This window comes from Lissotriton helveticus, chromosome 1_1 (assembly GCF_964261635.1).
Source record: "Lissotriton helveticus chromosome 1_1, aLisHel1.1, whole genome shotgun sequence".
Lineage (NCBI taxonomy): Eukaryota > Metazoa > Chordata > Amphibia > Caudata > Salamandridae > Lissotriton > Lissotriton helveticus.
Genome location: NC_136057.1, coordinates 2,109,616,213 through 2,109,632,780, shown reverse-complemented (window position 1 = coordinate 2,109,632,780; position 16,568 = coordinate 2,109,616,213).

The window sequence follows — 16,568 nt, the reverse complement described above, 5'->3', positions numbered from 1 at the left end:
ATATATTGAGACCTAGCAAAGGCACATCGGGCTACCAGTCCCTACAATTTTGCCAAGTTTCGTGCAAATCCATTCAGCCGTTCGGGCTAAAAGTGAGGCCAACCGCCCTATGGAAAACTCAATGTTAAAAACACGTTTTGGGACCCCCCTTTTTTCTCAGCCCCCCCTTGACGAACCCCCCCCAAATTTTCAAGGGCTGCTCAGAAACAAAATGTGCCATTTTCTTGAAAATTTCAGCCAATTCCGTCCACAAACGCCAAAGTTATTAGACATAGAATTTTCAAAAATCCCATAGAGAAAAAATCCTAACTATATATACCTACTGGCGACCGCCAGTAGGTAATATATATATATATATATTCACGAGTAAAATGTCCCAAGCGGGGGGAGCTGCTAAAAGCCGGTGCTGGCGGCGAGAATTGGGACAAACTCGCAGTAATTTGCTGAAGCAAGATTTCTTCACCACTTTTGGTTACGCTGTTTGTTTTATTTTCCTATAGGTTTCCCCACTTACGCGTTTCGGACTGCCAAGAGTCCCTGTTCACGGTTGTCAAACATTTGTCCTTTGTTTGGCAGTCCGAAACGCGTAGGTGGGGAAACCTAAAGGAAAATAAAACAAACAGCGTAACCAAAAGTGGTGTGCGGCGTCTTCTTTGATGAAGAAATCTTGCTTCAGCAAATATATATATTAGCTGCTTGTATGTCAGCCCTTTCTTGCGCTCTGGCAGCCATGAGTACTGACTCCAAGCGGAGTGTCTCATTCAGCATTTGTCTACTGAAGAAATCGGAGAGACCGCCACCTATTACTTTGAGAAGCATGGCCTCTTTATCATTGAACTCTTTGAACTTGATGAGCGATTCAAGTCTTTTTACAAACTCATCAATTGTTTCACCAGCTTTCTGCCTTTTGTGGTTGAAAATGTACCTTTCATAGTTGATATTTGGCATTGAATTGAGCTTGGTGTTCAGTACCTCTTTGATTCGACTGTAGGTCACTTCACCACGGGGTGATATTTTTTTTATCACTTCTTTTACTCCTTCACCCGCCAAATTCTTCAGGTATTTAATTTTCTTTTTTCCTGTAATTTACTTCGGTCACCGCATTACTGAATCATTGACATTTTTGATCCAGGTAGTCTGTCGCCAGTATTGTTATTTTTGGCGGTATTGAGGAAGGCAGTGGTTTTAGGAATGCAGCAGCATAATAACCTGTGGAACTTTCTGCTGTCAGGAGCAGATCTCGCTCCGGCAGTGTCTGCTGCCCCATCAGACTAGCACCATTATCAAGCACTAGCCACGTGCTAACATTTGGGTTGTTGTGCCTGCTCTCTGGCTGGGAGGTGGGGTCTTCTTTGGTGGTGAGTAGCAGCTTTGTTTCTTGCACAGGTTGTTCACCCTTCGCACCTGTATGCATTGTATCTGATTTCTACTGCCTTTAGCATTTCTTTGCGTCAGTAATGTTTCCTCTTTTAGTGCTTTCTTGCACTCTGATATCGCTGACTTTAGCACTTCTCTATACATGGTTGTCACTGCCTTTAATGTTGTTGTACTTTATGAATGACAGCTCTGTGTTTGGCTGTGGCGCGGTATCTCTTGTCTCGACTTTACTAGCAAACTTCTAGCCGATGATAAATTAACTTTCCGTAAAGCCTTCATTTTCTTCACAGGCCTTGCACTGGTTGGAGCGGTGCTTTGACTCCACATATGCCAACTGTCTATTTTCACTTCAATTGAAGCACACGTGGTACGCAAAAGCAGTTTGCTGGACCACAGCAAACTCTCCAGGAGAGCACTCTTGGTTCTTTGGGTTGCTGGGTTTACGTGAACCCCTATCTCATTGCCAGTTGTAGAATAATTACCAGCCCGGGTACATGCACATGATCATGCCACACACGGAGCGTATTATTACACGTCTTCATTCCTCAACATTAAACCCTTAACTGAACATTCTACATCATGAATTATATCACCCACACACTTATGTCAACGTTCTGTGGAGTCTGTCAGGAACCAAAAGGGTTCCGTCATCTCTAACTCACAAGACACTGAACTATGGACCTTTTCTAGTCGACATGGGTTGTAAGTAAGAAGCTAACATTTACATTCAGTTCCATAAACACGCTCACAGACCAAGCAGGAGCTTGGATTTTCACCGGCTGCATCGGAGGGGCATACGATCGGGGAGAGCCACGCTCCCTAGCGCAACAGAGACGCTCTACCGCCACGCCCCCTGCTCCAGGCTATAATTACTTTTCGCGTGAGGGAAACGCTCACAGACCACGCAGGAGCTTGGATTTTCACTGGCTGCATCGGAGGGGCATACAATCGGGGAGAGCCACGCTCCCTAGCGCAACAGAGACGCTCTACCGCCACGCCCCCTGTTTCAGGTGGATTTAAACAGCATTTCATTCCAGCCCTGCGGGGCGCGCGGGCGCTGGGCAAAGCCCGGGCCAAGGGCGGGCCAGTTTTAGCCCGTTCAAGCACGGTCAAGGACGGGACGGGCCACCCCTCTAACAACGTCGATGCCTGAGGTTCGTGAGTAATTGTATCTCTCATATCAGGGGATATTGAAAGGGATTTATTCAATAATGGAATCGAGTAACCTGCGTCATTCTCGCGATATGTCTAATCCACTAGTTCAAGGCGGGTCTGTTAGAAAATCTACTGGAGGGTCATTCATGGGCACTCTGGATAACTTCCTCGTAAGAGTGTCTACAGCCCTAGCCCGCGACATTGAATTAACGGAAAAGAGACTTTCTCTTGATATTGCTTTCGACAAGAGATCCTCTATGGGAAGTCTGGCTAAGGCCGTGTCACCTGATGTGCACCATCCTGAAACTCATGATATATTGCCCGCCTTGGGGGGAGAGGAGAGAAACACGACACTCCAACCGACGGAATCCACGGTACGCCCGGCAGTGTCACATGTTACTTTGAAGGAAGAGAGTCAACCAGCATCCTTAACCATCGCAGCGAGTCTGCCCTCACCTAACATCAATACTCGGTCAGCCAGTAATAGTAAAGTGGGGACATTGCAGCATTCACTGGGTCTGACATCCAAAAGGAAGCGCACTGGGGCGCAAGCACAAGCAAAAGGGAATAAAGCAAAAATTAGGAAAGAGGCATTGTCCAATGAGCATCTGGCCCCAGCTCCAACTTCTAGTCACAGTCCTCCCAGAGTACAACTAGTCAATGAGGGTGACAACTTTTCAACAAGTGCCGGGGTGGAAGGTCTGCCTGAGATGGGTCCTTTATTTTGCAAAAGATTGGAATGTACTTTTAAGAAGATATGTCTTCCAATATATGTCAGATTGGACTCTATCGAAAGTAGACTAGTATGTCTTGAACTTTCACTTGCCTCGGACTAGCTGAGGGTGGGTAATCGGGGTAGTGGATAAAATTGTGTGCAGGCAGATGTGTTAGGGCCGAGTGTAGCAATACCTGATCCTATTATTCCACCCACATGTAGCAACATCATTGTTTCTGCTGAGTCTCTAGCCCAATGTACTGCACGCCCTACCACTGATATTGAAGGTGCCAATCAAACAGTTGAAAGAGATAGGACTAAGCATGTTGAAGTTAGTAGACCTGGAACTTACCAGCACATCCTTACTAAATCCCCTCCTGGTCCATTTGACATTAGTCTACCAAAAATAGAACTCCCTCCGGAATCAGCGCCTTATGTGGTGGTCCTGGCAGGGGTTCCCCCACTGAACCAGGGTATAAGAGAAACGTACATGGAGCTTAAGAACAAGTGTATCTTTTGGCTTAATGCTAATCGACCACTGCCAAACCATGTATGTGCAGAAATTCTATTTGCTAGAAGAGTGGACAGGGTGGGTAAGGGGCCAAAGTCTGTTGTGGGAGATTGCATAATTATACATTTTAGGGACAGGAGGGCAGTTGAATACATTTGTAATTGGCCCCAAAAAGACTCTTCGTCCCGAATTCAATCTCTTTCACTGTTTTACTTCTATGCAGCAGTACATTTTTCTCAAAGGGTACCATTTCCTATTGGGGGGACGTCGGTTAGGGGCTTTCCAGGGAGTATAAGGCTACACAATAGGTTTGATGCCTTATCTGGGTTAGAAGACTGCGACTGACAGCGAACATATGAAAGCTGTCCGGGGGTTACTGGAGTACCCCTCTCTGGGGATAACGTAGTTGCGAGTCTAAATAAGCCAAATTAAGAGAGTGAAGTTTTTACAAAGAGGGGTAGTGAGGTACTGCCCTTCTGTGTACAAAGAAGCAACAATCCTTCACTATCCTCTGAGCTGTATATAGAGAGGGTAGGAAAGCTGGAAGATCTCCTGACACATGCTGTATGCCATCATTATTATCATGGAATCTGGCGGGTATGGGGCCTAAAATAACTTCGCCAAACTGGGCAGATTTTATTGAAAAATATGACATCTGTCTCTTTCAAGAGACTTGGGCAGTGGATCCGGTATTTAGATTAGGCTATGTAAATTTTCATGTTCCAGCTGTGAAAAAGCAAAAGGGTCGTCCCCTAGGAGGCCTGGTGATTTGGGTCAGGCAGAACCTAAACTGTAACATTCGGTTCCTTCCTGTCCCAAGATGTGATATTTTATCAGTGCACCTTAGTTTTCCCTCAAGCCTAGATATAGATATTTTCAATGTTTATGCTAGGGGTTTACTAGGAGGGAAAAAGTCCGAGGTAATAACTGCCTTAGAATTCTTAATAGAGAATTTGCCACATAATGTATTGCCCTTGATTGGGGGAGATTTTAATACGACCTTTGAGCCTCTAGGGGCTGATAATTTGAGCCTAACAGAGGAGGAAGACTCAACATGGGGGGTCCCTCAACCTGAGCTGAAACCCATAAATAGATGGACAGAGGCTGCAACTCAATTAAAGGGGCTTTGCATGGGGAACCAGCTAAGGGCTGCAAATGGCCGAACACCATCAGATAGGATGGGTAACAAAACATATGACAACGACATCAGGTCCAGCCGTATAGATTATTTGTTGGTCCACCTAAAAATGTGGCATTCCCTGGTGGATATGGAGGTCAAGACCCGTATTGAGAGCGATCATAATCCCCTGACCTCATTGTTTAGATTGGGACTTGATGGTGTGGATGTACCGGTCCAGGGAGTGACTGGCCCAGAAATTACTTTAGCAAATGATGAGCGTCACCTTAAATGGTGTAAAGTTGCTGTGTACCCAGAATCCTTGACCGCTATCAAGACCCATGTAAATAAAGTACTGGAAATCATGGGGGCGGGTGCAAGCAAAGGGGCAACAAACTCTTCCATTATGGAAGCCCACACCAATCTTTTCGCCAAATTAAAAACACATTTCTGTAAACCAAGCTCGGATAAAAAATAAAAGCAAGGAGAAAACCCGAGAGCTGGTATAACGATGCCTGTAGGAAAGCACAGGCTGAGTTGGGTCTAGTACTAAAAACTAGGGATCCCACCAAAGTGAAGGTTACACGAGTTAGCTACAGGAAATCGCAGATTGGTGCAAAAAAGGTGTGGGAGGAGAGTAAACGGCAGGAATTGAAGGAGGCTTGTGTGGCCAAAAACTCAAAACATTCTGGGACATATTTAAATGGGACAGGGGTGGGTGTTCGGATTGCCCACAGAATAATGTTGCCCAAAGTGCATGGATCGATTATTTCAAGCCACAATATGCTTACAATGGAGACGTTTCCAATAGAGATGATGGCGATCTGTCCTTTACATTTTATCAAGACGCCGCTTTTAGTTTAGGGGAGGTCGATAGGGCACTAGAGTTAGTAACAGAGCGACGAGCCCCAGGCATGGACTGCGTCCATGCTGACTTGTTTCTGAATGATAAACAAAGTTGGCGATTATATATCGTTTGATTAGCAAATGCCATAGCTCAAGGGATGGCTGCCCCTTACTCCTGGAATGGAGCCAAAATCGTTCCTGTATATAAAAAAGGGGATAAGTCTCTTGCAGGCAACTATAGGCCTATTAGCCTAATCGACTCCATTCAGAAAATAATGGGTCTATTGGTCTTGGGAAAAATACAGACTTGGATGGATGACATGAATATCTTGAGCCCATACCAGGCAGGCTTTCGTCCTAAGACAAGCACGATTGACCAAGTCTTTCGGTTCATTATTCTCTATTGGCGTACAGTTGTTCTGAGGAAAGGGGTATTATATGCTGTGTTCGTCGATTTGAGGGCAGCATTTGATTTAGTGCCGCGCTGCAAATTATGGCGAGTCCTGGATGAGCTGGGGATGGCACCAGAGCTGTTGACCTTGGTTGTGCGCTTACATGAGGATAAGTTCGCTCGGGTTCGGTGGGGACGACAGGGGGAGGTTACGGAAGCCTTCCCCGTTGAGCGGGGAGTGCATCAGGGTTGCGTTATGGCACCTACCCTGTTCTCGCTCTTCGTGAACGGGGTGGCAGACTACCTCTCCCTGGTCCCAACCGATGCCCCTGTGATGGCAGGTAGCCGAGTCCCAATCCTCATGTTTGCGGACTATACCTTGATAATCTCAAAAACACCGACTGGTCTTCAGCGGGCCCTCCGGCGGTTCGAGGACTTTTGCCTGCTGCGTGGGCTAGAAATAAATACTGCCAAAACAAAGTTTATGACTCTCAACGAACATAAGCCTTCCAAGTTTAAGCCCTTTAGAGGAATTATCTATATGAATAATTGCCCACTAGAACAGGTTGATGCTTTTACTTATCTGGGGGTCACCCTGCAGAGGGATATGCATTGGAACAGCCAACTTGGACTGGCTGCACTTAAGCATCAGCAACAGTCAGGACTACTCTTGAAAAAGTTTAAAACTTCGACAACTAAACCTATTAGCCCACTTTTAGATATCTACGGAATGATGGTACTAAGTTCGGCCCTCTATGGATCGGAATTATGGGGGTTCGAAAACCTAAAGTCTTTGACATTAGTAGAAAATGAATTTTTGCGGAAAGTTACTTGCGTCCCACAAAGTACTCCATTAACACCCCTGTTTGGGACCTTGGTAGGAATTCTGTTAAAAATGTGGCCACCCTACGTCCATTATTGTATTGGCGTAGACTGTGGACCACTGAGGCACTCCTGCACTATGCTCGGGGACTAAATGATATTGTGGAAAAGGATTCCTTCCATAAAATAAGTTGGTTGAAGGAAGTTAGATCCCCGTTAGTGAACTTGGGAATGAGAGAATTGTGGGATGATCCCTCAAATGCAGTATTTCCCTAAAAATAAAACCTGAAGGCGAGATACTGGGAGATGATCTATCTAGCAACATGTACAAAAGGCCTCTCTTCTCACCTTACAGGTCGTTTTTTGGAAGTCAAGACTCGTCAAATGCTGGAAAAATATTGGGACGTTATAGAGAAACCATTTGACCGCAAACTCTTTTTTCAATTTAGGATAGGTACCCTTCCGACAAGGCTATTTACAGAAAAATGGGTGGGTACAACGGATGATAAATGCCCTAGGTGTAGGGAACAACAAGAATCTGAAAGCCATATCTTGTTTTTTTGTCCCTTATACACAGCACCTCGGCAGAAGTGGGTGAAACCAATTTGTCAACTAATTGGTGCCCGCAGATACGTAGAGGCACTAAGAATTCTATGTACAGACTCTAGTCCCCCCCATTGCCATAGCCGTAGCAAAGTTTTTAAAAAGGGCTTGGGTTATTAGATCAAAGCATCTTCATTAGCAAAAAGATATATGCCCTATCTTGACCTTGCCAATTTAGTAAAACTAAAGTAAAAACAGCTTCATAATGTCCTTTTTGAATGTAAAGTAGTGATCGTCTGATTGTATAAATTGTAAATTTGAATTCTTTTAAATGATTTTAGATGGTATTTTTTATCTAATTAGTATATTCAATGGTAATTATATGGAGTTTAATCACATTTTAAATATTTATATAAATGTATCTTATGTTATTTTATTTTGTAATTGTTGGACGTTTTATGGAATGCTTTTATGACTTAACTGTTGAATAAAGTTTATACAAAAAAAAAAAAAGAAGACCATCAGAGCTTAGTAAGTAGATAACCACGAGGGAGAGAGAAGCTAGATAGGGGCAACTCTCAGCCTCCCTGAATACCTTCAATAATTATACAAGAGAGGGTTAGCCTGCCCTGTGATGAACTTTTAACGTCTTAGAGCTCAGTTGACTGTTCTTAAAATATCTGGAGATGGTGGGAGATCTGCACCCAGGTAAATTAGTGCGTCCCTGTCATCGCATGGATATATTAGTTGGATCCTCACCTACAGGTACCACCAGTGGCATGCTTAATCATCGGATCCTCACCCACTTCACTTAGTGTGAGTGGGTGGCCTCAACACAGGTTGTAAACAGAGCTCTTTGTCTAAGTGCAAGTGAAAATTAAAATCACCTTCAGGATCCTAAATCCTGTTTATAGTCTTCACTGCATCAACCTCACAAAGAGGTTTCACTCTTTCAGCACATTTGAGCACTTAATTTAGACACTCCAGGTTGTAGGTTCCCTAAAATATACAAAACTAGAAACCCCAGTCTCTGCAGCATGCCTTCATAAATAGCTCTATTCCAAACAGGAGGTGGAACTACATTTCCCCAGCCCTTGTGACTCTCATATTACCAATAGTAGAGCAGGGACTGCACCGGATTCTTCATTCCCAATAGAATTGGAGCATGAGCGGGAGGCAGGACTACATTTTATAGCCTCCCGCTCCCTGATACTGCCTCTAGATAGCGGACGCGGTCAACAGTGGACCTTGAAGTATTCTTTTATTACACAAGGGGATAGCGGGACCACGATCCCGGACCCCCTAGTCACACTATGTATTAATTAAGCCATTTCAGCCTTAAAACGCATCAAAGCCAATGCAATTCGACCGCCAATTATGTGACACAGTCATGTGACACCCAGCAGTTTCCTCTTGAATCTCTCAGACATGGCCTGCATTGTAGGAGTGTGGGGAGCCAAGAAGATGTAACAGAGGACAAAGTCCCTTGATGAAGTACGAATAGGGAGCTCTCCTTTCTGAGAGGCAACCGGAAACCATTTGCTCTGGATACTTTGAGAAAAAGGATTACTTTCACTTTTATTCCCCCAGAGTGTGATTACAGGGATCACCCACCCCCACTACCTCATGAAGCACTACTTAATAAAGGATATGAAGGTTTTAGGGATGGTCTACTTCTGAAATACACCTCTGTGTGCATGCGGAACACAATCTGAATATATACATTGCTTTTATTGACCTTTCTCTGAGTGCTTTTATACGTGTTTATATATATATATATATATATATACACACACACTTATACATATATATATATACACATATATATATATATATATATATATTCACTGAAAAAACCATAGGTTATAGACCATATATAGTTAGGAATTAGCATTTAAAAAACCTTATTTTACTCACACAAAACCATTGAAATTCCATATATAGTTAGTTGCACTAACTATATATCGCGCACCCGCAATCCACTGCTGATCATGTCACATATTACATCATTCATGACATGGTCAGTGACATCACTGATGACATCACTGATGACATCTCAAATGACATCACTGATGACATCACTGATGACATCTCATTTGACATCATTCTTGTGCTAATACGATAAACCTCTTCAGACTCTAATATAACCTTAGATACACTCAGTGTATACAGACACTCACACACTGCCACTCATCCATGGAGTTACTCACACACCCAGTCAGTCATGCAAAGAAACAATCTCACCTCCATTTCTTCAACTATACAGTTGAAACATATACTAACACATATTTACTCTCTTATACAATCCCTGATACAAGTTCACAATGATCGATACAACCACTCACTCATTCAGTGGCTCTCATGCACAGTTATTTATATATGCCAACTCTCACATGTACTGTGTTTTACACATGTACTTACTATGACATGTAGCATTGAGATATCCATTCACTCATCAATACACTCATGCACACAGTCAACTGCCCATGTAGCTGTTTCCACATGCACTCTTGAACTCATACACCTAGTGAATAAACTGCTCACACATCTATGCATAGAGTCACACACCTTCCAGCCACCCCCACACAAACTCAATCTCCCATAGAAATACTTGGGCAACCAATTAATAACACATATAGCCTCTCGTATAGCTAATGATCAACACATGCAGCAGTTTACAGAACAACAGACATAATGATGCACAAATTAAGACAGTTTAGTCACTAACCCATGCATTCAGTGAGACACATTTAATCACTCACTCATACAGTCAGTCACGCACCTACTAAATCCTTCATCCAGACACTTATACATCCACTCATTCTTCAATATGTAAGACATATTTTAACTTTACAGAAACATACAGTCACTGGATGTTGTCATCAGTGATGTCATCAGTGATGTCATTTGAGATGTCATCAGTGATGTCACTGACCATGTCATGAATGATGTAATATGTGACATGATCAGCAGTGGAATGCGGGTGCGCGATATATAGTTAGTGCAACTAACTATATATGGAATTTCAATGGTTTTGTGTGAGTAAAATAAGGTTTTTTAAATGCTAATTCCTAACTATATATGGTCTATAACCTATGGTTTTTTCAGTGAATTTTCAAGGTTTTGTAAATGCTAATTCCTAACTATATATGGTCTATAACCTATGGTTTTTTCAGTGAATTTCAATGGTTTTTTAATAGCAAATATCATAAGCTGTCGAATGTCAAGTACGTGGTAAGTGAAAACATTTTCGTGTTTATGCACACTGATCTGCTTTGAATGGTGCCCCCCCCCCTCATTTCTATTAGGAGTACTCTCTCTTTGCAGATAGTGAAAGGTAGTTAACGCAGGCCTTTGCCCCCGTTGTAATCCGTCGTGCCTGCTTCTCTCTCCATTTGATTGATTGTTATCCAAGTATTTACTGTTTTAGAATTAGTTCTCTTTGGTTCATTCTCTATTTACAAACAAACACAGAGTCGCAATACTCTGTTTAGTCTTTGCAGATAACGAAAAATCGTGTAAAAAAAAAAGAAAAGGAATCGAGCAAAATCAGTAGGCCACTAATGGGATCTCTTTTTGACCTCGCTAAAATAGAAACATTAGGAACAACCCCTCATGACAAATACAAAACTAGTGAGATGAACTGAACTCCACACAATGATGGCTGCAAAACAGCTCGGCTCCGCCACCCACCCCGCCCAAAATAACGATAAAGAGCGGCTGCCATGATTGGTTGCGGAATGGCCACAACGGAGCTACGAAATGGTGGTGCTCTCATGCTAACCCCAGCTTCAGTCTGAAACATCCAGAAACACTGTAGACTACCAATTCGATCAGTTCCGGTAGCGCCCCAATGTAACCCGGTAGAGAAGAACTAGCCCTCCCCTCTTTGACTGATGGTTCTTGTTGCCTGTCCCTTCTGTTGTCATTTAACAGAACTATTTAGCCTGCTGAAAGGGGTTGTGTTTCGACCGCTGGTTGGTGGAGACATTTTGACTATATTCTGGACCTGCGTTGTCGCGTAATGCGTCATATGACGCGCCGCGTTAGCGCATCTGGAAGTCATCCGGGGCGCGCAGCGCGTAACGTAAGCATAACAAGTCATGTGACTTGTTAATAAAACTTTTCATTGGTTCATTTTACTTTTCTTATTCTAATGATGAAAGCCTTGGTCATATCACCTAAAAATTACGCTTTTAATTACTTCCGAACATTATTTTTTCTTAAATATATGTTATAATGTTCCAGGCTAATGTACTTTCCCGGAAATTTTACAACTGTCCTGCAAGTAAAATATATTCTTTTTTCGAGAAAAAGAGCGTTTCTTCGTCCCATGACGGAGCCGTTGAGCAAAAGAGGGTCGACCTGCTGTCTTAGTCGCCGATACGCCTGAATATGAGATTCTTAGCGATCACTTTATGTTGCAGGAATAGAAAACACAACAGCCCTTGACCATTTATCTTTATTGCGTTCCTTCGTATTATACCTTTTACCCTTCATGTAATTGGTCTGCTTTATTTCACTTGCCTTTTAATGATTCTAAAACAGTGACTATTATTAAAAACTTTACCAATGTATATACTACTACCATGTTTTCTTTTAAAAACCTTTATTGTGAAAATTTCATTATACAAATACGAGCCTATAACCACGTGGGCCTGCCACGGAGCAAACTGTAATCGTATATGATGAATAGACATTTACACTGTAGAGGAACGTAACGGGCGGGCCATTAGGTTGCAAGAACTAAGGTGTCTAACAGTTACGGAATCGGTGGACGTACATTTTATAATTAAAATACGACAGGGCCAGTTACAATAAAATTATCTAGATATACATTTGCGGGCAAGTACCATGGGTGACGTTAATTCGAACTTTCAACAGTACAGTAATCAATAACACATCAGAACTTAATATCAATAGGGATGTCGAAATATTCAATCAATTCTCGTCCCCGCCCGCCATGTGCTTCAAAACTGCATACGTATCTCGTGATTTCAAGGTTCTGCAACCAGTACACAACAAGGAGTTACGAGTCCCATTTATTCCGGCGCCATTTTGGGCGAGGACGGGCAGGTCCAGGATATAGTCAAAATGTCTCTACCAACCATCGACTATGATGATGTTCATATGCTGTATTTATTAGAGTAACACTCATCTGTCCACATGAAATTAATTTACCACAATCTAAACATGTCATTTTAATCTTTCCAAAGTTCTTCTAAATATTTGGGACCGTTTCCCTTGCCTCTGAAGCTCTCAGTGCCACTTCTTTGATGAATGTACTAGCAGGTCAGGGGTTCTCCTCCAAATCTCTTTTATGCAGCACTATAATTAATTGGTGCCACCTCTCCATATGACGATGCATGGTATAGTTACCACAACTATATTTTTTTTCGGTTCCTCTGGAGAGTTCATCGTGGCAGATGAAGCGTGTAACGTACCGGGCATTTACCTTTTTTTGCATGTACAGGAAAGGAAAAAAAAATCGAGCGTCCAAGTTCTAAGGTGTCCCAGGGCCATTTTAGTGGACCAGGCCCAAATCCAAAGAACAGGCCGCCATTTTGAGAGTCCTCTTGCAGCCGCCTGTCGCTGTAGCATCAAGAGCAGCCGAAACTCAGCTGAATGGCAACTGAAACGGTAAATGGGCGCCCCACTACATTTCAGCATTGTAGGATGACCACACCAGTACAGCAACTTGCTAGACATCACCTCGGTGCCATCCGGATCTCGGCGCCCCACTGCAGATGAAGTGCCTCTCAACTATGAAACCACCACGGTGACATCCGGATCTTGGCGCGTTGTGCTGCCTTCGGCCTATTCGCACATCGGTCCGCTACTGACGCCATCTCACAGGCTAATGGGATGACCCACGCCGAGTTTCAGCATTGTAGGATGACCACACCAACTTGCTAGACATCACCTCGGTGCCATCCGAATCTTGGCATCTCAACGCCTAGTGGTATCTTCCATACAGAAAATATTGTTACGCTGCCTTTGGCCCCATTCGCACATCAGTCCGCAACTTAGACATCACCTCGGTGCCATCCGGATCTTGGCATCTCAGCGCCTTGTGGTGTCAGTCAGAAAATATTGTTGCGCTGCCTTTGGCCCCATTCGCACATCAGTCCGCTACTGACACCATCTCACAGGCCAATAGGGCGCCCCATGCCGACTTTTACCATTGTACGATGGCCACACCAGTGGCACAACTTGCTAGACATCACCTTGGTGCCATCCGAATCTTGGCATTTCAACGCCTAGTGGTATCTTCCATACAGAAAATCTTGTTACGCTACCTTTGGCCCCATTCGCACATCGGTCCGCAACTTAGACATCACCTCGGTGCCATCCGGATCTTGTCATCTCAGCGCCTTGTGGTGTATTCTCTTCAGAAAATATTGTTGAGCTGCCTTTGGCCCCATTCGCACATCGGTCCGCAACTTAGACATCACCTCGGTGCCATCCGGATCTTGGCATCTCAGCGCCTTGTGGTGTCTTCTACTCCGAAAATATTGTAGAAAATATTGTTGCGCTGCCTTTGGCCCCATTCACACATCAGTCCGCTACTGACACCATCTCACAGGCCAACAGGGCGCCCCACGCCGACTTTTACCATTGTACGATGGCCACACCAGTGCCACAACTTGCTAGACACCACCTCGGTGCCATCCGGATCTTGGCATCTCAGCGCCTTGTGGTGTCTTCAAATCAGAAAATATTGTTGCGCTGCCTTTGGCCCCATTCGCACATCGGTCCGCTACTGACGCCATCTCACAGGCCAACGGGGCGCCCCACGCCGACTTTCAACATTGTAGGATGGCCACAGAAGTGCGACAACTTACTAGACACCACCTCGGTGCCATCCGGATCTTGGCGCGTTGTGCTGCCTTCGGCCTATTCGCACATCGGTCCGCTACTGACGCAAACTCACAGGCCAACGGGGCGCCCCACGCCGACTTTCAGCATTGTAGGATGGCCACACCAGTGCGGCAACTTGCTACACACCACCTCGGTGCCATCCGGATCTTGGAATCTCAGCGCCTAGTGGTGTCTTCTATTCCGAAAATATTGTTGCGCTGCCTTCGGCCCCATTCACACATCGGTCCGCTACTGACGCCATCTCACAGTCCAACGGGGCGCCCCACGCCGACTTTCAGCATTGTAGGATGGCCACACCAGTGCGGCAACTTACTAGACACCACCTCGGTGCCATCCGGATCTTGGCGCGTTGTGCTGCCTTCGGCCTATTCGCACATCGGTCCGCTACTGACGCAAACTCACAGGCCAACGGGGCGCCCCACGCCGACTTTCAGCATTGTAGGATGGCCACACCAGTGCTGCAACTTGCTGGACACCACCTCGGTGCCATCCGGATCTTGGCGCGTTGTGTTGCCTTCGGCCTATTCGCACATCGGTCCGCTACTGACGCCGCCTCACGTGCCAACGTATTTTCTCCGCATTTTACACCCTATGCCGCATAACAGGTCATGTGACTTGTTTATAAAACTTTTCATTGGTTCATTTTACTTTTGGTTTCCTAATGATGGAAGGCTTGATCATGTGACCTAAAAACAACACTTTTCATTGGATGAAAACTTTTTTTTTTTCCCAAACGATGAAAGCCCCACCTTGTTTCTGGATGTTTCAGACTGAAGCTGGCGTCAGCATGAGAGCACCACCATCTCGTAGCTCAGTCGTGGTCATTCCGCGAGCAATCATGGCAGCCGCTCCCCACCAGAAGCCTGCAGGAGTCGGAGCCCCCAAAACTTTTGATGAATTCTCAAGGCGGAGGGGACGCTTTCGAGAATGGGGTCCAAGACCTAGCAGACAAGCGTCCGATTTCCAAGGTGTCCCAGGGCCATTTCAGTGGACCAGGCCCAAAAAGGAAACAGCCTGCCGCCATTTTGAGAGTCCTGTGACAGCCGCCTATCGCTGCACCGCAAGAGTGGGCGCAACTCAGCTGAATTGCGGCTTTTGACACAGTGGACCAAAAACGGACAGAATGGCAACTGAAACGGTAAAGGGGCGCCCCACTACAACAGATGACACTCCACCTGGAGAGGCCCGTTCACGCCGCCTCCCCCGGAGCGCCCCACGCCGTTATTCGGAGCAGCATTGTAGGATACCAAAACCAGTGCGGCAACTTACTGGACATCACCTTGGTGCCATCGTTCTGCTGCCTTGGAACTATTCGCGCAACAGTTTGCTACTGATGACCCACCCCCCGCGACGCCCCATGCCGTTATTTGCTGGGTGGCAACTTACTAGACATCACTTTCGTGTCATCTAGATTTCAGCGCGTTCTGCTGCCTTGGAACTATTCGCACAGCAGTTTGCTACTGATGACCCACCCCCCGCGACGCCCCACGCCGGAAATCTGGACGTTGTGCTGCGTTGGGACTATTCGCACAGCCGACCGCTACTTCGTTGTTTTTCCCTAAAAATGTTTATATGTTATTACTATTTTTGTTTTCTTGTATATATTTATAAATTATTAAAGTTTTATAATCTTACTACTTTGTCGGAGTGCTATATATTTTTAATGTGACACATAATTGTAAAAACTTTGATGTACAAAGAGTCATCCCTGGAATCTTCCGCTTCAGGCTCGGTCCCCTCCCCAATCACAATACAGGATGGTTTTCAGATAATAGCAACGCTTCTGCTGTGACGGATCTCATCGAGTGTGGGCCTTGATCTACTATAACTCCTTTGAAGAGGGGTGATTCTTTACAGCTGTGGCCATAAACTACATCTGCAGGGCTAGCTGATACCCTAGGACCAGCCTGGACAATCGGACACAGAGGAAAAGGAGTGTCAGAGGGTGCGGTAGTGAATAGGGCGAAAGGGAGGTGTCGGGCGGGCACAGGGTGTGATTCTCAGGGAAGAGCAGCGCAGATGGGGGGAGGTTTATTACCCATGCATAAGACAGAGAGCGGGGGTGACCACTGCCTGGGGGAGATGCTTGCGAGGGTGGGGAGCCATGCTAAGGATCGACAGCGTGCACAGAGTGAGTCTGGTCAAGGCATCTAAAATGGCTGCCGTGCACGACAAAAGTGTGGCATTTGAAAAAAGACAAGATGGCGCA